Raw genomic sequence first — 26,733 nt, 5'->3', positions numbered from 1 at the left:
TGCTAGCCCACAGTGCACCATCTGCACCCCTAACATTATAGGGTAACAAATGTGTGTTCAATGTTAGAACATGACAACCCTGATCGTCCAAGAAAATTGTGGTAAGAGATCCAGAACCCTTTCATTTGAACTCTAATGCATACCAGTAGAAGTACTCAGCAAAGCATTTCAATATTTATTGAAGCATTGTGATTCTTGTTAAAAAATACGTGCACTGTGATAATCAATAACATGAAACAGATTAGTGTAGTGTGCTTCACGAGAATAGTGAAAAAGATTAACATCTCCACCATTGTGCTAATACAGTGATATATGCGGGCAGTTAAGTACTGTTATAGTGTACTGTTATAGTGTACTCCTACCTAGCACTCCTTAACTTAGTCTTGCCTAGGGTGGGTGATCTGCCAAATCCCAGCCGGGAGGATTAACTCCCCATTATCTGAAGGCAAGTGTCATCAGGCTGTCTGTCTTGGTGTAAAGCTGGGCATCACTCGTAGTGGTAAACAGGAACCAGGTGAGCTGGATGTCCAGCATTTAGTGACCTTGCAGTTCCAGCTGAGTGCTTCTCTCCCTCAACAAGGAAATGATTCTTTATATATATTAAACAGCGCCCATGTGGACTTGTCTCATCCCCTGTCAGGCCGCTATTGTTTATTCTAGTTGGATAGTGTCAGCGCCTACTGGACAAAAACAATGATGGCATAGAGTTACTAAAAGAGCAAGTGACATACTTCAACATCTAAAGGCACACCCATAGAGGGACTGATACACTCACTAAGATATGGATAAAATATTGACACAGCCGAGTTACCCATCCAGATAAGTACTCCTTCAGACATTTGTTGGTCCTACTACTGCAGACGTTGCATGTGCAGTTTTACTTGCAGCTCCACATGGCATTAAGAACATCTTTGCCAAGCCTTAATATTTCTTTTTACTGCACATAACACAGCCCTCAGTTAGGGTGTAGGTAGGCCAGAAGGCAGGGTACTTTCTCTTTTAAAGTTTAAACATGTTCTTTTTTAGTTTCACTGAGTTCCATGTGTGCTTGCAGGCCTCTTTGCCCAGTTATACATGCAGTATTCCACCCATAACTGGACACGACCACACATTCATTTATGCATACACTGAGACTCCAAGTAACACATTAATGCAGACTATGGGTGGGCGAAGTTTGTGGAGTTGTACTATGCGAAATTCCGCGAAGTTGCATAGAAATCTCCGTGGAATTCTGGGGAGTTCCGCTCCACCCTACTCAGGAGGCAGCTGTCAACTTTACCTTCTTGCAGTTAAGGCAGTCTGGCCAGGTAGCAGTCACAGAGTCCTCCACTGGTGTAGGTCAGGGTACGCTGGCCTGAGTCACCTCTACAGGTCCACCACTCGGCTCCGATCTGGAGGTGACGACAACCGCCCGTCATTATGGACTGTATTGTCCAGTGCAGTGTTATCACTCACTGCACCTCATTGGCATTTTGCCCCAATCACTCCACCTACATTAACTCCTGACGGGGGGCTGGGGAGCACCAGAGTCCCAATCAGCGGCTGCAGGGCAGTCGCCTTTTGCCCGTGTACTTCAGGAGACTGGCAGGCCGGAAACGCGTTCTCAGGAGGGCACCTTCAGTCACGCCAATGGGTGAGACACCAAATTAATGGGAACGCCCTGTGCCGGTTGCAGCCTTAATCACTATGTGTGAGCTGCCCTTGCTATTCGCTGGTTAGACCTGATTACTCACAACTTGTAATGCTGCAGTGGTGAAAGTAAACACTAGGTGGCAGCAGAACCACATCAAGGACGTGTCCATTACGCGACAAGCCTTATTTATTTTACATACCCCTGTGTTGTATATACCCCCAGTTACTGTAATTATTTTGTTTATGCCCTAAAATTAAAAGATATGACACAGAAGGATTCATTCCATTCATTATATTTAAGGTTTTTGTTTCCTGTTCTAGACAGAAGCTCTTGACCCAGTCAATCAGACAGATGCACTGCCACTTACACTATCTGAGTAACATGGTCACTTCTATAAATGAACTCTAATCCCTGCAGTCAACAGCGGAAAGGGACCAACCAACTTTCAATATGTGCCTGGTATGGAACCGCGCCTGATGGGCAGAAGTCTCTATAACTTTTGACTTGTTTAAGTAACAATTTCTTTTAATTAAAGTTTGTAAATATTCAGCAGGTGATGGATGACACGGTGTGTCCGACATATTAATATCAATAAAGGACTAGCTTGGTTGTGTTAACGAGACTCAGAAGGTACGTCTGTAGGCAAACCATTTGGTTTGGTCATGAAGCCCTCACACACCAACCTAGTTGGTGTCATGCTTCATCATCGGGCCCACCACAGTGACACCGAATGTGTCCCGGGTGTGCTGCGACTCCAGATTACTGAGGAGCTGGTATGCTTACTGAGTGTGCAGTGAATAAAGGGTATGAACGTGATGTTTAAAAGCTATACAGGTGGTCCCAGTTCCCGAGGGTATAAGGATAATTTTAATTCCTGGGCCCCTGTTAGCGGATAAAAAGGCTTGCGGACGATGTGGAGTGTATTAAGAGCTCCTACGTCCTGTGTGGTCTACATGTTTCAGCCAGGCCTTTTGTTAAAACTGGCTTTCCTCAGGACCAATGAGTATGTGTGAGTGAAAAGTAAACTATATTAAGTGATTTAAGTGTGTGGTAAAAAGTGTCGCACTCGCTAAGGTGCTGTACATGTTAGAGGGGGATTCCCTCTGCTTTACTGTACATAGAACACAGGGACATAAACAGACATACAGGGGAGAACCAATGAGAATGGTATTTCAGGTAACACAACAAGATGCCGGCTTCTAGTGTGCGTGAACGACCTAGAGCGGTGGTTAGAACGTGGCCATGAACGTTTTCATGGCTAGGGTGAATTATAGCGGTAATTATTATAGCGCAGTGGCGGTGGTGGGCTACACAGCGAAACAAGCATAGCGTGAGGTACAGGTAAGTATAGTACATATTTCCTCACACTTGCTACTTGCTGTCAAAGCCTCCTGGGTCACCTGGCAGGGGGAGAAGAAGACCCTAGACATTGTAAAAGGCATGAATTAGGACTGAACCTGTGAAGGGAAAATGCTGCTTACCCTGAGCGTCGTGGTGGATCAGCATGGTTACTCGCGGTATTTCCGATCAGAGTGCTCCTGCGACCTATCGTCCTGCTCCGGTGTCCCGAGTGAGGTTGTATGGCTCGGACGTGGGCTTAAATAGCTTATTTCATTGGCTGCACCTGGAGCAGAGAAAGGAGGGTGTGGTCGCGCGGGCCCCTAATGCGCATGTGTGGAGGATCATTGCTGTTCGTATCGCGCATGCGCGGACTACAGACGTAGTCACGGTGCGCTTGCGCATTGTGCGCTCGGGCGATTCAGTAGGTAGCACTGGGGCCAGATGGTATTGGCCAATTGCGCAATTGTGGCAGGAATAAAAAGTGGGTTTAATTACAATTGGCAACTAGGAGGAGGGGATTAAAAATAAAATTAAAATCAAAAGTTTAAAATAGCTAACTACAGAGTTGAGACAGACCACGAGTCAGAGGGTGAACAGTGATACAGAGACGGGCTGGCTATTTAGACAGTGCATTCCACGGAATGGAATCGTTAAGCCCATCTGTGTGGGTTGAAAGGCGGTATATCCAGCGCTGCTCTTTGGTGAGAAGGGTTTTCTCGTTGCAGTCAGATGCTGCAAATTTTTCAATGACTGTCCATGTGAAGTCATTTGGGGTATGGTTTTGGGTGAGAAAGTGTTGTGTCAGTTTGCTGATATTTTTCCCACAGCGCATGGTGCTTCTGTGTTCAGTCATCCTGGTTCTCACTTTCCTGGTGGTCATGCCAATGTACCTCAAGCCACATCGGCATGTGATGAGGTATATTAGGTTGGATGAGTTACAGTTGGTAAATTGTCGTTGTGTCCAGGTTTTGCCGTTTTCCAGGGACAGTGTCTTGGAGGGGGTGGTGAGGTGACAGACACTGCAGTTGTAGCATGGTTGGTGGCCTGTTTTCTCTGGTAGTCCCCATGCGTTGAGGATCGTGTTATCTGTTGGTCGTTGGGTCTTCCTGGGTCTAGTGGATACCAATTGGTCTCTGAGATTCTTGGCTCTTTTGTAGGCAAACCGTGGTGGATCCCACTTTCTGGTGCCCGAATTTATGATCCTCCAATTTTTGCGGATTATATTGGATACCTGGTTCGAGGCTGTATTGTAGGTGGTGACGCATGTCATAACGGGCGTTTCTTGTGGTTTGACAAAGGTTTCTAGAAGTGCCTCTCTGTTCTGGTTACGTGCTCTTTTGCACGTTTTTGAGATGATTCTGGATGGGTAGCCCCGGTCTTCAAGCTTGTGGACTAAAGCTTTGGACTGGGATTTGAAATCCTGGATGTTGCTGCAGTTCCGCCGTATGCGCAAGAACTGTCCGAATGGTAAGTTCTCCCTAAGCGGTCTGGGATGGAAACTGTCAAATCGCAGTAATGAGTTCATGGACGTCGGTTTGTAGTGGGTGGTTGTAGTCAGACCCCCCTGGTCAGGTCTTATATTGAGGTCAAGGAAGGCAAGTTCGGTTGAGCTGCTGGTGCTGGTGAACTTGAGGAAGGGATCACGATTGTTGATCCATGTTAGGAAGTCCTTCAATGTTTCCTCATTGCCTTCCCAGACAATGAAAATGTCGTCGATGTAGCGACGCCAGATTGCGATGTTCGCTGAGTAGGGGTTCGTGGGGGCTTCGATGTGCGTCTGTTCGAAATGATGGACGTACAGCCCCGCCACGCTGTGGGCAAAAACACTCCCCATAGAGGTTCCATTGGTCTGGAGGAAGAACGTGCCCTCATATTCGAAGTAATTCTCCTTTAATGCGAGTGAGGCACAGTCCAAGATGAAATTGCGCGGAGTGCGATTTTGCCAGTCAATCTCCATCAGAATATCGTGGAGTACCTTTAGGGTGGCGTCCTGAGGTAGGCTTGTGTATAAGCTCTCTATGTCTAGTCCGACAAGGAGTTGTTTGTCTGGGTCGAAGCTGACATCTTTGATGATGTTGAGGAGATGTTTTGTATCCTGGATATAGGATCGAGTATTCTGAACCAGCGGGTTGAGATAGTAGTCGCAGAACCGTGATAGAGGTTCTAGAAGTGATTGGATGCCTGACACTATGGGTCTGCCGGGTGGCGGGGTGACCCCTTTGTGCACGATGTAAAAATAGGGTACTCTGGCATCTTTTGTGCTGAGATATTCAGCCTCTTGTTTGGAGATGTGGTCTGCGTCGGACGCCTCTTTCACAAGTTCATTGATTCTCTTTTGCAAATGTTTAGTGGGGTCTCTTTGTAGTTTTTTGTAATTGCGTGTATCGCTTAGGAGTCTGCGACATTCAGTGTCATAGTCGCTCTTGTTCATGATCACTATTCCGCCTCCTTTATCCGCAGGTTTTATGATGCGGGTGGGATCATTTTGTAGGCGCTTGACGATCTCCCTGTCCTGGTGGGAGAGATTGTTAAATGTATTTTGAGGTTGTAATTTCTCTATCTCAGAGTATACTGCAATCTCGAAGGTGGTGATCTCCACTGGTATGCTGGCTGGTGGGGGGGTAAAGTTGGATTTAGGTCTCAGACCAGTTTCATTGATGTTCACTTGGTCATCGCTGGGTTTCTCCTTGTTCTCGAAAAAGGCTTTCAGCCTCAGTTTCCTGAAAAACTCGGCCAGTTCGACATGGAGTTTAAAGGTATCTAATCTAAGGTACTCCACGATATTCTGATGGAGATTGACTGGCAAAATTGCACTCCGCGCAATTTCATCTTGGACTGTGCCTCACTCGCATTAAAGGAGAATTACTTCGAATATGAGGGCACGTTCTTCCTCCAGACCAATGGAACCTCTATGGGGAGTGTTTTTGCCCCCAGCGTGGCGGGGCTGTACGTCCATCATTTCGAACAGATGCACATCGAAGCCCCCACGAACCCCTACTCAGCGAACATCGCAATCTGGCGTCGCTACATCGACGACATTTTCATTGTCTGGGAAGGCAATGAGGAAACATTGAAGGACTTCCTAACATGGATCAACAATCGTGATCCCTTCCTCAAGTTCACCAGCACCAGCAGCTCAACCGAACTTGCCTTCCTTGACCTCAATATAAGACCTGACCAGGGGGGTCTGACTACAACCACCCACTACAAACCGACGTCCAGGAACTCATTACTGCGATTTGACAGTTTCCATCCCAGACCGCTTACGGAGAACTTACCATTCGGACAGTTCTTGCGCATACGGCGGAACTGCAGCAACATCCAGGATTTCAAATCCCAGTCCAAAGCTTTAGTCCACAAGCTTGAAGACCAGGGCTACCCATCCAGAATCATCTCAAAAACGTGCAAAAGAGCACGTAACCAGAACAGAGAGGCACTTCTAGAAACCTTTGTCAAACCACAAGAAACGCCCGTTATGACATGCGTCACCACCTACAATACAGCCTCGAACCAGGTATCCAATATAATCCGCAAAAATTGGAGGATCATAAATTCGGGCACCAGAAAGTGGGATCCACCACGGTTTGCCTACAAAAGAGCCAAGAATCTCAGAGATCAATTGGTATCCACTAGACCCAGGAAGACCCAACGACCAACAGATAACACGATCCTCAACGCATGGGGACTACCAGAGAAAACAGGCCACCAACCATGCTACAACTGCAGTGTCTGTCACCTCACCACCCCCTCCAAGACACTGTCCCTGGAAAACGGCAAAACCTGGACACAACGACAATTTACCAACTGTAACTCATCCAACCTAATATACCTCATCACATGCCGATGTGGCTTGAGGTACATTGGCATGACCACCAGGAAAGTGAGAACCAGGATGACTGAACACAGAAGCACCATGCGCTGTGGGAAAAATATCAGCAAACTGACACAACACTTTCTCACCCAAAACCATACCCCAAATTACTTCACATGGACAGTCATTGAAAAATTTGCAGCATCTGACTGCAACGAGAAAACCCTTCTCACCAAAGAGCAGCGCTGGATATACCGCCTTTCCACCCACACAGATGGGCTTAACGATTCCATTCCGTGGAATGCACTGTCTAAATAGCCAGCCCGTCTCTGTATCACTGTTCACCCTCTGACTCGTGGTCTGTCCCAACTCTGTAGTTAGCTATTTTAAACTTTTGATTTTAATTTTATTTTTAATCCCCTCCTCCTAGTTGCCAATTGTAATTAAACCCACTTTTTATTCCTGCCACAATTGCGCAATTGGCCAATACCATCTGGCCCCAGTGCTACCTACTGAATCGCCCAAGCGCACAATGCGCAAGCGCACCGTGACTACGTCTGTAGTCCGCGCATGCGCGATACGAACAGCACTGATCCTCCGCACATGCGCATTAGGGGCCCGCGCGACCACACCCTCCTTTCTCCGCTCCAGGTGCAGCCAATGAAATAAGCTATTTAAGCCCACGTCCGAGCCATACAACCTCACTCGGGACACCGGAGCAGGACGATAGGTCGCAGGAGCACTCTGATCGGAAATACCGTGAGTAACCATGCTGATCCACCACGACGCTCAGGGTAAGCAGCATTTTCCCTTCACAGGTTCAGTCCTAATTCATGCCTTTTACAATGTCTAGGGTCTTCTTCTCCCCCTATGGTTAGTGATGGGAGATGCACACCTCAATCAATAAATTGGTAAAACACTTTTTTAGAGTATTTAAACATAAGCGTGCTGCGGAGGATGACGCAATGTCCAGATTGCGATGAGAAACATATGTGATAAATGGAAACAAGCGAACCGCTTGCCCTCTGTGCACTGTTGCAATCCACAGTGGATCTCTATATCATATAAGTCATAAATATCGCAAGATCATATGAAAAAGTCTTAAACCACAAAGAGTTGCGTTTTCATATATGTTTTACTGATTTAATCTCAGTGTAATTTTATACTTGATCAGTACATACAAAATAATAAATTCATTTGTTCATCTGAACACAAGAAGGACTCATGATTTTTAGACAATGCTATAAATTTTACATTCCTCTAGTTTCCTTTAACGAAATTGCCCTGCCCAATGCATTTCGGGCCTCTTGGCCCTTCGTCAGGGGCGATACCTGTAAAGATAAAAAAATGAATGGTTGTCTATTTTTGAAAAAACTAGAGTTATCTTCAAAATGCAAGGTACATATGCGAGCCACAGTTTTGAGGAAAAAACATAACACAAAGGTTGTAGTGCAAAAGACATGTGTTATATGCAATATCAACAAGCACCTTGTAACAGTAATAAAAACTCGCTGATAAGAAACACTCACTTTGCCACATTTGGAAGTAATAAATCAATTTGTGCTCTGGTGACACGGTGGGCCAGTCCGAATGTGTGGTGGGTGAAGTTGCTGTGTGAAAAGGATCTGTAAAGAGACGAGGATGGTTGGGGTTGTGTTTGAAAAAGCAGGTGTACTTTTACGGTGAAAAATGGTAAAAGAAATGCGCTTACGATCCAAAGTGAAAAAGGCACTGCTAAGCCCGATCTTCCTGCAAAGTGTATTCATGCGGGGGGAGGTTCCGGAGCACTACACCGACATACGGTTGAATGGTACGAATCTGTAACAAGAAGCGGACTCACTTAATTTATATCTAAGTGCTGAATTTTGCAATTCCAACTCTGTAAAGGCATGCAGTTTTAACAAAGACCGTGAGCAAAGTGGCGGACGCCACCACCATGCACGCTGGATTTTAAAACGAAGAAAGCGGTTTCATTTCCTGTACTCTCGAAACTAACCTGCTCCGCTTAACTCACTCCTCGGCTTGAACCAAACTGGGCGCGCCCGTCCAACAATTGTCTAAAACCAGCTACCCTGTTGAAAACAATAGTATTTATCGAAATTAGTGACTGCTCGACTCGCGACCCATTGCAGCTCACGGTTCACACATCCATTTCCCTAGATTACAGATATATTTTTCCGATATCATCCCCCATTATTCTCAAGTACAAGCAGCAGTTCTGCCTGTCATTTACTACTCGGTCCGTTTCGTATTTGGTCCGTTTTCTATTTTTGTTTCTCAACCGATCAACGTCATCTGATAAGGCCCTCGCGCCTTACATTGAGTTCGAACCACCGTCACCATTTGGGGTTGTTCATGCAGAGGGACCGGACGTCTTTTGAATCTGAGACCGTTGCATAAAGGTAATTGCAGTACTGATCGCAGGCTACACTATGCTGCGCGAGTCGAGCAGTCACTAATTTCGATAAATACTATTGTTTTCAACAGGGTAGCTAGTTTTAGACAATTGTTGGACGGGCGCGCCCAGTTTGGTTCAAGCCGAGGAGTGAGTTAAGCGGAGCAGGTTAGTTTCGAGAGTACAGGAAATGAAACCGCTTTCTTCGTTTTAAAATCCAGCGTGCATGGTGGTGGCGTCCGCCACTGCATGCCTTTACAGAGTTGGAATTGCAAAATTCAGCACTTAGATATAAATTAAGTGAGTCCGCTTCTTGTTACAGATTCGTACCATTCAACCGTATGTCGGTGTAGTGCTCCGGAACCTCCCCCCGCATGAATACACTTTGCAGGAAGATCGGGCTTAGCAGTGCCTTTTTCACTTTGGATCGTAAGCGCATTTCTTTTACCATTTTTCACCGTAAAAGTACACCTGTTTTTTCAAACACAACCCCAACCATCCTCGTCTCTTTACAGATCCTTTTCACACAGCAACTTCACCCACCACACATTCGGACTGGCCCACCGTGTCACCAGAGCACAAATTGATTTATTACTTCCAAATGTGGCAAAGTGAGTGTTTCTTATCAGCGAGTTTTTATTACTGTTACAAGGTGCTTGTTGATATTGCATATAACACATGTCTTTTGCACTACAACCTTTGTGTTATGTTTTTTCCTCAAAACTGTGGCTCGCATATGTACCTTGCATTTTGAAGATAACTCTAGTTTTTTCAAAAATAGACAACCATTCATTTTTTTATCTTTACAGGTATCGCCCCTGACGAAGGGCCAAGAGGCCCGAAATGCATTGGGCAGGGCAATTTCGTTAAAGGAAACTAAAGGAATGTAAAATTTATAGCATTGTCTAAAAATCATGAGTCCTTCTTGTGTTCAGATGAACAAATGAATTTATTATTTTGTATGTACTGATCAAGTATAAAATTACACTGAGATTAAATCAGTAAAACATATATGAAAACGCAACTCTTTGTGGTTTAAGACTTTTTCATATGATCTTGCGATATTTATGACATATGATATAGAGATCCACTGTGGATTGCAACAGTGCGCAGAGGGCAAGCGGTTCGCTTGTTTCCATTTATCTTCTTCTCCCCCTGCCAGGTGACCCAGGAGGCTTTGACAGCAAGTAGCAAGTGTGAGGAAATATGTACTATACTTACCTGTACTGTAGTGTAGTTCCTATCTTCCCAATAGGCTCTGCGCATTGGAATAATACCTACAGCAGTAAAGGCCTAGGCCAGACGTTAACTAAGTCTACTACTGTCGATACTAGACTTAAGTTTTGGGTTTGCCAGCGTAGCTCAGAGTTCGCTAGAAACTTTCTCGAATGTTCAAGGAGGAATTAACTTCCCTGATTAGACAAGAAGGGATCTAGGGCCAGATGTAGGTAGCCAAATACCGGTCGGTAACGGCCGAATTCGGCCGTTACCGACCGGTATTTGGCTACCGAGATGTAGGGGCAGGTAAACTGGGCAAATCGGTAATTTTACCGATTCTGTAAATATATCGGTCGGTAAATTTACCGACCGGTATTTTTACAGAATCGGTAAAATTGATATGTAGGTGGGACTCTTCTGAGTCCCACAAGGCCTAAGAAATCGGTATTTTAACATCAAATTCAATTTGATGGTGAAATACCGATTCAGGTGTGCATGCACATGTGTGCATGCACACCTGTGCCATATGACAGGCAGACCTGCCCTTAGGGCAGGTATGCCTGCCATATGGCCCCCGAACCTTTTTTGGGGGTGCTAGAGGGTGTCAAAGTGACACCCCCTGCACCCTTGCCAAAAATCGGTATTTACCAATCGGTAAATACCGACCGGTAATGCCCCATTCATTCCTATGGGCTTCAAAGCCCATAGGAATGAATGGAGCATTACCGGTCGGTATTTACCGAATCGGTAAATACCGATTCTTAACGATTCGGTAAATGGAACATCTGGATGTTCCTACATACCCCCACTTCTTATTTACCGATTCTTAATTACCGAATCGGTAAAATTCGGTAATTAAGAATCGGTAAATAAGTTTTACCTACATCTGGCCCCTAGTTTCTGACAACCATAGAACATGACAACTTTGCTGTCCCCTAATCAAGAGTCAATCTCGAGAGTCGTGTGAACAAAAGGCAAATTATTTTACTCAGTCAGTACGTGCATTCTTAGTCTCATCAGAATGTAGAGAAAAGGAAGAGACGGGCGTGTTCAATAAAAAGGTGTTATTTATTGATCAGTCTCTTTTCTCATACAAGAGAAATGGATCGATATTATTGCAATACTTATAGCTAAGTAAAGTGCATACATTAAAAGCAATAGTATAAAGTAATACTGTAAAAACATTGATATGGTTTCTAAGCCATAAGATGTTTTAAAATGAATAAAATATATTTACATACACATATACATTTGACTAAACGTACTCAACTGGTGTTTCTAAATACGCCTACCCCGTGTACCTGACCTAAGTCTAATACGTGGGTGGGAATAGAAAGTTACAGTTTAAGTTAAGTTTGTTTTTGCCAAGTGAATAACTAAAGAATTCTCTGTGAGGGGTTATTCAGTTCTGTACCTGGAAGTTAGGATGAATGAGGAATGGTATCTCTTTCTCTGGCCTCGATATTCCAGGCTGCCTGCGAGGGCTACCCAGAAACGCCGGGGCTGGATTCTCGGCAGGAGAAAGCAGCGCGTCTCTCAGCGCCTCAGGAAGGCGGGGCTGCTGCCAGCGGGGTCTGCTCTGCTCTCGGCTTCGGCAAGTATGGCTGCTCCGTCTCGTCACCACGCGTGTGTTTGCATATGGCAAGATCGGTAATATTTATACCTTTAAGGTGCCGAGATTGACGTAAGGATGGACATAGATACGTCAATAAAGATGTCATACGATTTGCTCGTTAGCACATTCTTTTACTAAAGTTCTCGGTGAAATCAAAACAATGGCCGCAGGGTTTTGCCCAGGTTGTCATAGGTTTGATTTGTTATGAGAACTCCGTATGCCTTATCAGGGGCTGGAGGAATATCGCTTGTCTAATTAGATCGCAAGCGTTATGACCTAATCAGATAACACGTTCCTGTGCCGTAGTGTGACTGCGTCAGATAACGGTATCTGCATCATGGGGGTTTACTGCCTCATGGGCTGACTGCTAGTTAACTTGTTGGTCGGTTTAACTAGAATAGGGTCAGGAATAGGGGGATCGATTCAGAACCGATAGGAATACATGACACCCACTCCACGCTAACTATGGACATATTTACTAATCTAGGCATAGTATAACATAGTACAACATACTATAGAGTAGTGTGTATACCTTACCACCCCAAAATACATAAATGCATTTTGAAATTTTCAAATATACTGAAAAAAGTTGCAGACATATATATATGGTATGCACTCAAGCTGTAGAAAAATGCCAAAGTAATTGCATTTGTATACATTATTGCTTATTTGGTATATGAGAATTACACATGAAATGGTTTCTGACAGAAAAAAGTTTCGAGACCATTCCATCACAGAATAAAATATCTTTATGAACATGCCAGCGGGCAGCTAATGTCTATAAGCTATCTAAAATTTAGAAACCTTAGTTCTCTAAGAATAGTTCTTACTTTAAGCAGAAGATAGTGTCCCGAAAAATATGCAAAAATATTTGGGGCTGCTGAAAAAACTGCTGTCCGTGAACTGGAGCGAAAATGTTCATGTGACTTTATTTTTAAAGTTGAAGGCCGAATTCAGGGAACGCCGTGTGCGAGCTTGCTCAAAAGTCTCTATTTCTGTTCGGGTGAGAACATCATATCATTTAGGCTTTCGAAAAAACTGTCAACAGCTTCCTGGGAAAGTTCCACTAACTCGGAAATAGGTGTAATCATGCATTCTTGTGCATGATTGTCTCCATTGACATTCTGATTTGCATTACTGACAGAAGGTCGTACCTGTTCGATGCTGCTTTCATCTTGAACTTCACTACCCATCAATCGTAGTGGTGAAGCTTCCACGAATGCCGTCATCAGGATTGGTAGCCTTTGAGGGCAGCACAAAGCATGAACCTTGATCGGGCTCAACAATGTTTCTGCATCCATCGGCGCATCCGATTGTAGCGTCAGACAGGTGTCTAACACGCATTCTTCTCCGCATAGCAGACACCTCAATACAGGTAAAACACATCTTTGCCACATTGGTCGAAATGATAGAAACCAGGTCATGTTCAGGTCTCTAAGCCGGGAGAGTCCCAGGATTTTTGATATCCGGTCCCGGTATCCAATGGCTAGGATTGTTTCTTCCCTTGTCGCAAGAGTTTTGTCTGTGACATGGGTTGCCATAACGAAAAATAAGGACTAAGAATAGGATTCCTGCAATTAGTCCCAGGATCAGGGGAAGTCCGCCAAAAATCGAATGGACGAAATCTGGAAAAATACCCAGTATGGCTTTGAATGGTGTTAATGCCATCGAAAATACTGTCTTAAATACCTTTGAGACCCCATTGGTATCAGAAATATTTAGGATTTCATTCAGGATTTCCGCGAAATGTACGGGGGAATTAGTTGATAATAATGTATGTATCTCTGCAGTCGTCCTTGCGACTTGTAGATCATACGTTTCTTTTGATGACGAGAGCCTGTTAGGCGTCTGAAGAAGGACTGTTTTCATTCTGCTTAAAGTATCTATTCGAATAGAAGTAATTTTCAAATCGGGCCATGCCCTTGCCTCCCTGTCTGGAAAGGAGCTGGGGAACAATGAGCGTCCACAGCACTTGACCTTCGCAGTCGTAGTTACTAGATAAGGAGTCCCGGGCATAAGACTACAACATCTGCGGTCTACAATAAGAATGTAACTCCCATTATAGAGTCTTTGAAAGAATGGTTCTATTTCTGTTGCAGGTGCGCTTGCTGGTGACATGAAAGGTTGTATGAATTCCCTTCACAGGCTCCATGCAAACTAATTCCGTTACACAGAAGCGTGCCGCTTAGTGACATCGCACAATTGTTGCCACTAAGAAACACTTTCTGTCCTTTATTACTGACACATGCATGTGAATAGGGCAGGTTCCATGTTGTTTTAAGGTACCCCTTTCCCAATTTCTCGTACATGCCAGCCTGTATATATTTTTGGCAGTATTGAAACCTGAAGGTTGAGATTGGAATATTTATGATTCCATGTATTATCCATTCACAGACAGGTCGTTCTGACATTGTCATTGGTAATCTTTCTAGTTTTTCAATGCTCAAGATTGTATAATCAGCACCCTTTTGCGCCATACCGATTTGTCTATCAGTAAGGTTAAAGATTTGGAATAGTGACGTTGTGTTGATTAAACGCCAAGGCACATAGCCTGAACGCAGATTTTGTAACGTCCAGCCAAGCTGTACAATAGAGCGCAATTGTGACTGACCGTGTTGTAATAACAGTAAGTCCTGTGATAATATATCGATTGCTGAAGACACAATGCTGTCCAAAGAAAAAATTCTGGAGGACAGAGTCATTAACCCATTGTCCACTACAGAAAGTGATTTTTCCAAATTAATACGGTCAATTTCCCGTATTCTCTCTGCTGTTTCAATTTGAGTAACCTTCCAGGCCTCATTATATGCTGCATATACAGAGGCTGCTATGAAACGCTTTTGACGCTGTTTGCGTGGTCCCAAAGTGAAATCACGCAAGTCAGCACCATCAGTAAGTAAAGTTAGGTGTTGCTTAATTTCTGCCAGTGTGGAGGTCTGTAGCCATTGAAGGCATAATTTGCCCACACTGTAGGTGGTTATTATCCCTGGGGGATGTCTTTGGGGATATCTAGGGTCTGGCCTGGTCATTTTGAACCCCTGTGTTTTGTTCAGGAATCTGTCTTGACAGTTATTAGTATCTGTTGGCCAGATCAACCACTGTTTCCAATCAGGATGTGTTCTGTTTTGGTTTAATATATGGTTTACGTCTATCTCTTCATCTGTAGAAGTGTTGCTAAATATTGTTGGCTTTGGAATAGACGGTTTATTTAAATCTTTGATTTTGGCTAGGCCAAGACAGGTGGTTTGTTGAACAGTGTCATTTAAAAATATCATTTGTTCTGGGATTATGCAGGCTCTAAACAAAGCTTCTATACCCTGTACTTGCCATTCTTTTGTACCCCAAACACTTTTCAATTCAACATTATTGTCCCAATAATCAAATCCAAAAGTATTCATTTGTTCAAAAAATGAGTCTGAATATAACAATTTTGTGTTGGTTATCATGGTTTTGCTTCCTGTCCTGTTCGACAATTTAAAATAAAATGTTTCAGCATTACTTGTGTTAAAACCTGAAAGATATGAATATTTGTCGTAAAGGGTTCTTGAGCTCCCTTTTGGAGGTGTTGCGCAATGTTCCCATTGATTATAATTTAAAACATTTCTAGGTTGTGCAGATCTATGTAAAAAGTGGTTACCATAGTGGTTATAGCAATACATACTGTCATAATTTGTAGAACCCTGCAAATAATCATGTTTGGTAAATTTAGCAGACATTACTAAGTCAGACATCATATTATTAATGCTTTCGAAGTCCCAATCATCAGCAAATGAGTTTGGTTTTGCAAAGTCACTCAAGGAGATCTTAATTTGGTGTGGATATTTCAGGATCTCGACCGGACCATAAATTTCATAGTCAGTGTTGTCCCAGGCTACCCCACCAGGTATCGGATTGGCTGTGAAGTTGGCTGAAGAAAGTTCTCTTTTCTCGACGTGTGAAGATGTGTGTGGTTTGAGGATCAAGTTGATTTTCTGACTTGCTGTGTCCATTTTAGCATATTTTCCCTCAATGAAGCGTCCCAATGTTAGTATCATGATGAGCCAAAGTATGAGGATAATTGCACCAAAACCCACCCAAAATTCAATCCATGGAGAAATCAGATATGTTTCTTTCAGTTGTTTCAAAAGTTCCTTAGCTTTGTCTTTAAAGGAGTTTGATGATGGCTGTGTCTTTGATTCACTGAGGTTTTCAGAGGAATCATCGAAGTTTATGAAGTAGCCGGATGCAGTTCTGTCAATTGTTCCAATGGGTTCAGGATTTTTGTTTCTTGCATTTTCACTTGGTACTTCAGTATAGATTGGTGTGTCTCTGCTAAATGTTTTTATTTGGGTTTTCAGAGGTCTGAGTTCTATTGCATTGTTGCATAGTCCTTGTTGTTCTTCTGTAGGCGTTTCGAATGTGATGAGCCTCTTCGTTAGGACCTCTGTACTGGTAGCAAACCTTGGTGTTCTGCTACTTATTGGGAGTCCACTTGGCCTACTGTTTGTTATCGGCCACATGTTGTGGTTTTACCAGGTCGATGGATACAACTCGGTTCTCCTTTTTACCAGCAAGTGGCGGTAGTACAACTGATCTTGTCCCGTTGACAGACAAGACAGGAACTGCTTTTCTGTAAGAAGGCCCAAATTCCTTCTTTACCGCGATCTTTTCCCTGACTAGATCCCCGACTTTTGGAATCCAGACAGGTCTTGCTGGGACAGGTGGTGGTTCTTCAGTGGTTGTTGGCTGTTGTTTCAACTTTATGTTGCTCAGGTCTTTTCTTGTTTTGTTTAAGTCCTGCAAAATAGCCAAACGGTCTTTGATATCAAAGGTTTTTTCTTTCACCACTGAAGTCTGACTATCAATGTCAGAGATAATCATCCTAGTTCCGAATAATAATTCGTACGCACTGAATCCCTTCAGAGAATTTCTTGGCAAGTTATTGAGACTACGTTGGACACTTATTAGATGTTTGACCCACCCAGCTACCGAACCTAATATCCTTTCTGCTATAGATTGCTTTATGCCTTGGTTTTTTCTTTACACCATCCCGTACCCTCAGGAAGGAAGTGAGAAGATTCCCACTGGACTGTGCTCATTCGGCCATGTTTCCCCCCAGGCTGGTGGGCTTGAGTGAAAACAATGGTGGAACGTAGCATACTCTTAGCGTATATGCCATTTACACTCGCAAATCTTTGTATAACAGTCCGGACGTCAGCCGAGTGCTGGTGATTTACATTATAAGTGGAAACTAGCCTGTATATGTTAATCGCAAGCCATTCTTTTTACTGGTAATATTATCTGCCGTAATACGACGAGGTATCAAACTGTTTCTCTCCCCACTGCGATCTCTATTGCAGTTTGGGCAGCGTTTTACAAACATGGTGTGACGCAGGCTCATGCCTGGCCACCAGTACCGTGATTGTAATTCTTCCAGAGAATCGTTTAATTTAAGGTGTCTGAGACCCTCGTCCATGTGTGCGTCTGCGATTAACAAGTTTCTCCTGTCCATGTTTGGAATCACTCTATCCCCCACTCCAGGGATTCGAGCAAAAGGGACGGAGTTTGCATCGAATATGTATGTATAATTGAGTGGATAGTTGATCGGTAACGCTGAGCAGTCGCCTTTTGATGACGTTTTCACCGCCAGCACTGTTTCACCGTCAATGTATTTTAATGTACGCTTTTTTCGAACTACGGGAGCCGATTTAGTGGCTGCCGCTGCGGCTGTTTCAGCCAATGAATTCCCTACAACGTGAACGCCATCACGCTGATGACTCAGTGAGTGAGTCACGTGAGTCTTTGGTAGTTCTTTTTGTAAAAGAGCTATTTGTTCCCAGAGCAGTTTCTGCTTTATTGGTGCATCTGTGTCATCTTTGTAACCGTTTTGAATCCATGCCTGCAAATCGCTGTTATATGATTTGACGCAGTAATATGAATCTGACACTATAAGTGTCGGGAATTCGCGATCCGCATTATCTAGCGCCTTCTTCAATGCTATTATTTCAGTTTGTTTTTCTGAATTAGTTTCTACTGAGTGTGATTTTGTTAATAGAGGTTTTAGTTTACCCCCGCGCCACACTTCTTTTGTAATCTCACATGTGGGGTTGTCTGCTTGTTCTCCCCAAACGGACGGTTGAGCATGTCCGTCTGTATAGATTACACAGGCGTAATGTCGTAAAGGCAGAATGTCGATTGGCAGAGGATATGTTTCTTCATATTCTAGATTTTTTAATTCTTCTAGTTCTGGATCAAAGTAGTAGTATACTTTGTCCGTTGTGATAGAATTCACCCATTGTATCCATTCCGGATTCAATGTTGTTGTTGGTAAATTACACGGTGTTGTTAGTGCCTCTAAGGCTGATTTTGCTGTTCTGACTGTGATATGTCTACCGTCCGCTTGATCTTTTTCTCTAGCTATTGCGGTTTGAACTGCATGAACAATTTTTTCTTTGTTGCTGAATTTCTGTTCAGCTTTTGTGTACAAGTGTGATTTGAATGCAATTGGTACCTTTTCTCCCTCATTAGAGGTCAGGTATGTGAATCCGCATCTCCCTAGGATGACTCGAATCACAAGATTGCGTGTATTATCACGTGTTTCTAATTTAGTTTTAATTAGCATGTCTGTTTGTAAGGATCTCAAAATTTCTGTGTGTATTTGAGTCCAATGGGATCTTTTAAAATCTGGTTTAATTAGATCATAAAGGGGTTTGACCCTTTCTGCGTAATTTGCAATGTATGTTCTTCCGAAATTTAGGAAGCCTAGAATTGACTGTAAGTTTTTTAGTGTTCTAGGTGCTTGGAGTACGGCACATTTCTCTAGGAAATTGTCAGCCAGGCTTTTGCCTTCACTTGATAATTCATATCCTAAAAACAGGACTTTCAGATGGGCAATTCTGGATTTTTTAAAGTTGAATTTGTAACCCTCAGCTGCAAACCCAAGTATTATGGTGTTCACTCTTTTCAAGTGAGTATCCAAGTCATCATCTGTTAAGTAAATGTCATCGACATAAGATAATGCTTCATCATCATATAGTTGTAGTAATTCTGTTACTCTCGCTGAGAATACCCCCGGGCTGTTCTTGTACCCCTGGGCTAACCGACAGAATTGTTTTTGAGTGCCATTTACTGAGAATGCAGTTAAATATCTGCTCTCTGGTGCTATGTTTTGACAAAAGAATCCATTGGAGATGTCCAAGGTTGTTTTGTATTTTTTGCGCACTATGTTATTCATTAGTGCAGCACTGTGTGAGTTTTGCACTGCAAAAGTTTTGCAACATGTGTTAAGGTGTCGGTAATCCAAAACTAGACGATATGAATTGTCTGGTTTGGAGACCGGAAACAAAGGATTGTTCATTTGTGAGGTGCAAGTTTCAATCACCCCCTGGTATTCTAGCTGATCTAGTATTTCATTTACCTGTTTTTAGCTTCTTGCTTAATTGGGTACTGCCTTTGTGCAGTAGGTTGTGATTTTAACTGGATTTTGTGAGGAGGAGAATCCTCATCCCATCCTACATGATTTTTATATAAAGCAGGTGCTAGAGCCACTGCCCACTTTCTAGCAAGTGTGTATTTTTTATGAATTGGAATTTGGTTTGAGAAGGCAGGCATAATTACTTCTTCGCCATGAGGGCACTCCCTGACAAACTCTGGTGGCCAGTCTTTTTCAGCTAGAAGGATGTCATAACCCTTGGAGAGGTTATCCCAAAATAGTCCCCTTATTTTCCTAGTCTTATCTCCCTCTATACGTAATGTTATCTCGTATATCTTGTGAGGTTTGCTAACCCTGGTGTCTGCAGTTTCCACTTGAAGATATTCATTCGTGTCCACTGTCTCCAGATGATTCATAAGGACTTTGCGAGCTATGCTCACTTCTGCTGCGCTGTCTAGCATTGTCTGAGCCCACTCTCCGTTTTTCAGTTGTGTCCTCAGTATTCTCGGCATTGTTAACTACCTTGATACTGGCTACCTTCTTTTTTGGAAATTGTAATTTCTTTTTTAGTTGAGCAGGTTCCTTGTCTTTGGACTTGGCGTGCTCTTCTCTTTGTTCTGATCGTCCTCTTCTTTCCGATTTCTGCGAGGAATTCTGAAAAGATTGAGAGGGACGCGTATCAATGTCTTGATATCTATCAGGTTTTTTAATATTATCCCTATTTCTAAGGTTATATCTTTTCCCAGAGGGGTCACTCTGGGGTGACCTGTGTCTCTGGTTCGGAGATTTCTCTCTTCGCCTAGGAGACCTTCCTCGGGACTGGAATTTCTTTTCTTTAGGATTGGATTGTTTGTTTCCATCCCAGTTCTTTTTTGGTGTATTATTATTAAAAAATATTTTTTCTGGACTTTCAGTCAGTTGCGGTTTTACTGGTATTCCACCTAAACTGTCTCTACCTAGTTCCTCATAGGATTTTTCTATGATTCTGGCAATTTCAGCTGGTTGGTCTGCTATATCTGTCTCTTTTAACCTCTGGCGGATCGCCACGTTTGCTGCTTCACCTTTTATATTGGCTAATAGTATAGCCGAGACCTGCTTGAAGTCTTTTAGTAATTTCATACCAAGAGTTAAAGCAGGTTCTGGACCATATTCGTCTTGAATTTGTTTTAGCACATCTGGTATCACCGAAATGGATGGAACACCGTGCGTTTTTGTGTAGATGGAAGCAAAGACTGTACCCCAAGTGTCACAGTCCTCAATGTGTGGTGCGATTCCCATTGGAAGACAGATAGTCAGAATCCTGTGTTTTTCTAGCGGGGTGGTGTCAGGAAACACCGCCTCTATTTGGGTAATTTTCTGTGCCAACCAGAATGGTATTTGTTCCCGTTTAGCCGGTACTTTACCTAGGCAGGATTGGATGTTCTGTGGTGTAATTTTATTTGTGTTCCCCTGGTGAGGGGTCAGCTGTGGAAGTTTAATAGCTGGCTGAATTGTTGAAGTCCGCATCACATACTGAACTAATTGTCTATGTATTTTTATTAATTGTTTTAGTTGTACTAAAAGATCTGCTGCAGGCATTCTTTCGAAGTCTGGGTGTGGTGTGTATCCGGCTAGTACCGGCCACGTTGCTCCTGGTCTACCTAAAGGACCGAGCCTGGTGATGTGATTATTATGTTTTAGGGCGCCATCAAATAAGAGCAAATGCTCTTGGAATTTGAGTGGTACTTCCACCTCCTCGAATGGAGTGTACATTTCAGGAGGTTCCTCTATTTTGTAATAGTGGAAGTACTTTGTTACAGCATTTGCTGCTGGAAAATGTATCCATGAATAATATACCTCTGTCTGCCGATATTCGTGTGCCTCAATTACGAATATGACTGTGCCACCTCTAGGTGTCAGTCCATTTTCTATAAGCTTTAAGGTTATAGATTTCCTTTTGATGACCGGGATGAGTATTATCTCCGGGTCAGCGTCTTGTAGTGCAGTATCAGCTGCTGCTATTTCAGCTGCTAATCTAACTGCCTCTCTTTCTTCTTCATTGTCTGACATTTTACTGTCAGGATGGTTATTTTGTTTGTTTGCAGATCAGGTTTCCTATGGAAACAAAGATTAGATGCACAATATTTTGGAACTGTTTATCCTTCAACGTTGACTATACCAAGAACCATACATAGGAGTTCCCTCCTGCGAGATTTTGGAGGATATAACCTTTCACCCACTCCAGACGTCTTTGGAGTATAATGGGAAAAGGGGTCTGAGTGAGAAAGCACGACTGAGTTACTCTAAATGTCTTACGTTAGTTTTATCGCCCTTTCCAAACGCGTTGGGCGCCATGTAGTGTAGTTCCTATCTTCCCAATAGGCTCTGCGCATTGGAATAATACCTACAGCAGTAAAGGCCTAGGCCAGACGTTAACTAGGTCTACTACTGTCGATACTAGACTTAAGTTTTGGGTTTGCCAGCGTAGCTCAGAGTTCGCTAGAAACTTTCTCGAATGTTCAAGGAGGAATTAACTTCCCTGATTAGACAAGAAGGGATTTAGTTTCTGACAACCATAGAACATGACAACTTTGCTCTCCCCTAATCAAGAGTCAATCTCGAGAGTCGTGTGAACAAAAGGCAAATTATTTTACTCAGTCAGTACGTGCATTCTTAGTCTCATCAGAATGTAGAGAAAAGGAAGAGACGGGCGTGTTCAATAAAAAGGTGTTATTTATTGATCAGTCTCTTTTCTCATACAAGAGAAATGGATCGATATTATTGCAATACTTATAGCTAAGTAAAGTGCATACATTAAAAGCAATAGTATAAAGTAATACTGTAAAAACATTGATATGGTTTCTAAGCCATAAGATGTTTTAAAATGAATAAAATATATTTACATACACATATACATTTGACTAAACGTACTCAACTGGTGTTTCTAAATACGCCTACCCCGTGTACCTGACCTAAGTCTAATACGTGGGCGGGAATAGAAAGTTACAGTTTAAGTTAAGTTTGTTTTTGCCAAGTGAATAACTAAAGAATTCTCTGTGAGGGGTTATTCAGTTCTGTACCTGGAAGTTAGGATGAATGAGGAATGGTATCTCTTTCTCTGGCCTCGATATTCCAGGCTGCCTGCGAGGGCTACCCAGAAACGCCGGGGCTGGATTCTCGGCAGGAGAAAGCAGCGCGTCTCTCAGCGCGTCAGGAAGGCGGGGCTGCTGCCAGCGGGGTCTGCTCTGCTCTCGGCTTCGGCAAGTATGGCTGCTCCGTCTCGTCACCACGCGTGTGTTTGCATATGGCAAGATCGGTAATATTTATACCTTTAAGGTGCCGAGATTGACGTAAGGATGGACATAGATACGTCAATAAAGATGTCATACGATTTGCTCGTTAGCACATTCTTTTACTAAAGTTCTCGTGAAATCAAAACAATGGCCGCAGGGTTTTGCCCAGGTTGTCATAGGTTTGATTTGTTATGAGAACTCCGTATGCCTTATCAGGGGCTGGAGGAATATCGCTTGTCTAATTAGATCGCAAGCGTTATGACCTAATCAGATAACACGTTCCTGTGCCGTAGTGTGACTGCGTCAGATAACGGTATCTGCACCATGGGGGTTTACTGCCTCATGGGCTGACTGCTAGTTAACTTGTTGGTCTGTTTAACTAGAATAGGGTCAGGAATAGGGGGATCGATTCAGAACCGATAGGAATACATGACAGTACCTCACGCTATGCTTGTTTCGCTGTGTAGCCCACCACCGCCACTGCGCTATAATAATTACCGCTATAATTCACCCTAGCCATGAAAACGTTCATGGCCACGTTCTAACCGCCGCTCTAGGTCGTTCACGCACACTAGAAGCCGGCATCTTGTTGTGTTACCTGAAATACCATTCTCATTGGTTCTCCCCTGTATGTCTGTTTATGTCTCTGTGTTCTATGTACAGTAAAGCAGAGGGAATCCCCCTCTAACATGTACAGCACCTTAGCGAGTGCGACACTTTTTACCACACACTTAAATCACTTAATATAGTTTACTTTTCACTCACACATACTCATTGGTCCTGAGGAAAGCCAGTTTTAACAAAAGGCCTGGCTGAAACATGTAGACCACACAGGACGTAGGAGCTCTTAATACACTCCACATCGTCCGCAAGCCTTTTTATCCGCTAACAGGGGCCCAGGAATTAAAATTATCCTTATACCCTCGGGAACTGGGACCACCTGTATAGCTTTTAAACATCACATTCATACCCACTATTCACTGCACACTCAGTAAGCATACCAGCTCCTCAGTAATCTGGAGTCGCAGCACACCGGGGACACATTCGGTGTCACTGTGGTGGGCCCGATGATGAAGCATGACACCAACTAGGTTGGTGTGTGAGGGCTTCATGACCAAACCAAATGGTTTGCCTACAGACGTACCTTCTGAGTCTCGTTAACACAACCAAGCTAGTCCTTTATTGATATTCCTACATATAACCAGGGGATCCGGACTAGCTTACCTAGTCCTCTCTCTCCTTTTTGATTTGCCGACATATTAATATTTCATTTACATGTGGAAAATGCTGTGGCTGCACAGTCACATTTTCAAGTATATATACACCAATATATACCAAAGTAAGCCTTGGCAATGGAAAACAACTGTACTGTGGCTAATGAAGGGGGCGGGGTTAAAGTGGCACTGTAGCAGGACTACAAAGTTATGTTCAGCTCCATGGGCTGCTGGTAAATGTGTTTTAGGGTGGGCAGTGGATGCAAATTTCTCTATGTGGCGGATCTGAGTTCACCACCCACCCCTAATGCAGGCACTAATACTTATATATATACACTAAGAGACTCACTGACACACTTCTCCATATATTATCACACCCAAACAGTCATTTCGGCATACAGTGACATTCTCTAACACACACTGACACATATGCTCAGACACCCAGGTTTAAAGCGATGCATGCCGTAGTATACCCACCCACACACTGACGGATACACTAACTCAGGCACACGGATGTAGATATGAAAAATAATAGAGCTGGAGGACACAGAACACAGGTATTACTATTATAATATAACTGTTTACGCTGTCAGCTAAATGCTTAAAAAATTTAATTTAATAGTTTGTAAAGAAATGCAAGAGACATTAGGAGTAAGAAATCGAACCAGAAAGCAGTTAGTTAAACAAGAAGACAGAGGCAGTTTAGAAATTCGAGTCAGCATGTTTTGTAGTAGGGTGATTCAGAATGTCATATGAACTATGAAGAAGGAGAAAAGGAGAAGAGAAGCAGTGAAACAAAAGGAACGTATTAAGGCTGTAACTGATAAGGCATGTGCCCTGAATAGGAAGCTATTTATTTTGATCCAGAGCAGAATTAGAACACTGGATAAAGTAGTGTTGTGTATGGGGAAAGGTGGCAAAAGAAAAGACTTGTGAATAGAAGTAATTTTTGATACATTTTCAGTGGGTAATGGGAGCATACTTCCAGTACTGAGCCTTTCTTTAATGAAGAAAGCTACTTTCAACAGAAGAACTCTGTAGTTCATGCAGTTGAAGCAACTGGACAATGTTATGAGATGAAGGGTGGTACTTCCATTGCATAAGGGAAGATGGCACCAAGGAATGTTGCAGAAGGGACAGCTGAAGAGGCCCCTGTTACCAAATGAAACTGTAGCAGTATTTGCAGTGTTCAGCAGCAATCGATTGATATATTGAGAGCTTTCCTTTGTATTTTCCTACAAAAGTCCGAAACAGAACATTGGGATTTTTCAAAGATTAGATGTATTCAAAGTAAGGAAGTAGACACATTCACAGGGACATTTACTAGCATGTCTATCAAAGAAAGTGTGCCAAAGCACCCTTCCTCACTTTATAATGTTAGCTCTTCACCACTCTAATATGTGAAATTTAGTTAGGAGGCTTTACTATGAAAAAAACCTCTACCCTATTTTTAGGAGAAACAAACAGAGCTCTTTTGCATGGTACAGTAGCAGACGTAGAAAAGGTTAGTGAAGATGTTCAGTTTCATTTCTTTGGTCCAGAACAGAAGTATAGGGAAAATTAGTTGTTGGTATGTGCATGTTACTGTTGATAACTTTCCACAAGAGATTGCAAACTTTAACACAGTTTCTTCAGAGAAAACAAACTGTGTTTGTGTTTAGTGCTGACCCATTCACTGCAAATGCCAAACTTGTGATGTAGTTGCTTTCTTAAAAACTAAACAGGAGAAAAGTGACAAGAGTTTGCTGTATATTTATTTGTGGAAAAGGCTTGAGTTGAGGGGACATTTATACGTAAATACCACTATGATAAGTTAGAGGATGATAAAAGGCCAGCAAGAGCAGTACATAACAAGTTAGAATTGCAATTCCACAAGAACTTGGAGATTTAAAGGTTTACTAATCAATTCTTATACAATGTATACATCGTTTCCTCTTATGGAATGAAAAACCCGGAAATTACCTCCAGCTGAGCTGCGAAAAGGTCTTAAAGGCAGAATTGTGTCCTTGACATTAGATTTCAAAAAAACTATTTGAACTATAGGGGTACAGAGAGATTTTGATAATCCCCTTATTATTCTAGTAAATGGTGTCCCTACTAATAGCATACAAATATGGCAAGAGTGAGTGGAAGGTAATAAAGTAAAAACAAATAATATACTTGGTATGAAATAATATTTATTATAAAAATGCTGATGTTCAAGATAGAGCACATATGGATGATGAAGCATTACCGTTAAGTGGCCAGATTGAAACGGTGAACGATTGAGATCAGAAGAAAGTTATGAACACTATAGCATCCATCCTCTGCATTTTGAAGAAGAAGTTATTGGTAATGTTATTGATCAGTTTCAAATGAAGCAAGCAAAAGAAGCTGCATTTTAAAGAAGAAGGTATTGGTAATGTTATTGATCAGTTTCAAATGAAGCAAGCAAAAGAAGCTCCCACGATTGTGAGGCAGAAAAGCCTAGATGTTCTCTGTTATCCACAACTGTTTCCCACTGGAGAAATTGGATACTATGAAGAACGTTCCATACAGATACCAGCAACTAAATACTGGTCAGCTTATATTAAGAGGATCCTAGAGTTTGCCAGTGTATTCCATACATATTCGATATTTCATATGCTGTAAACCATATACTAAAGACAGGAGTAAATCTCAAAAACCTTTCTGCAAAGGGGTTCGTTGACAAAGTTCATGGAAAACAGTTGAACTACAGCTTGATTAATTTGATGGTGTGCCAAAGTGGCACTAACGAGCATTGGTATAGTCATAATGGTGAGGTGAAATGTATATTGAGAAACTTAAGTGCATGTACTTGGG

Source organism: Lissotriton helveticus, chromosome 8, assembly GCF_964261635.1.
Source record: "Lissotriton helveticus chromosome 8, aLisHel1.1, whole genome shotgun sequence".
NCBI classification, from domain to species: Eukaryota; Metazoa; Chordata; class Amphibia; order Caudata; family Salamandridae; genus Lissotriton; species Lissotriton helveticus.
Note: the sequence above shows the minus strand (reverse complement) of the source record.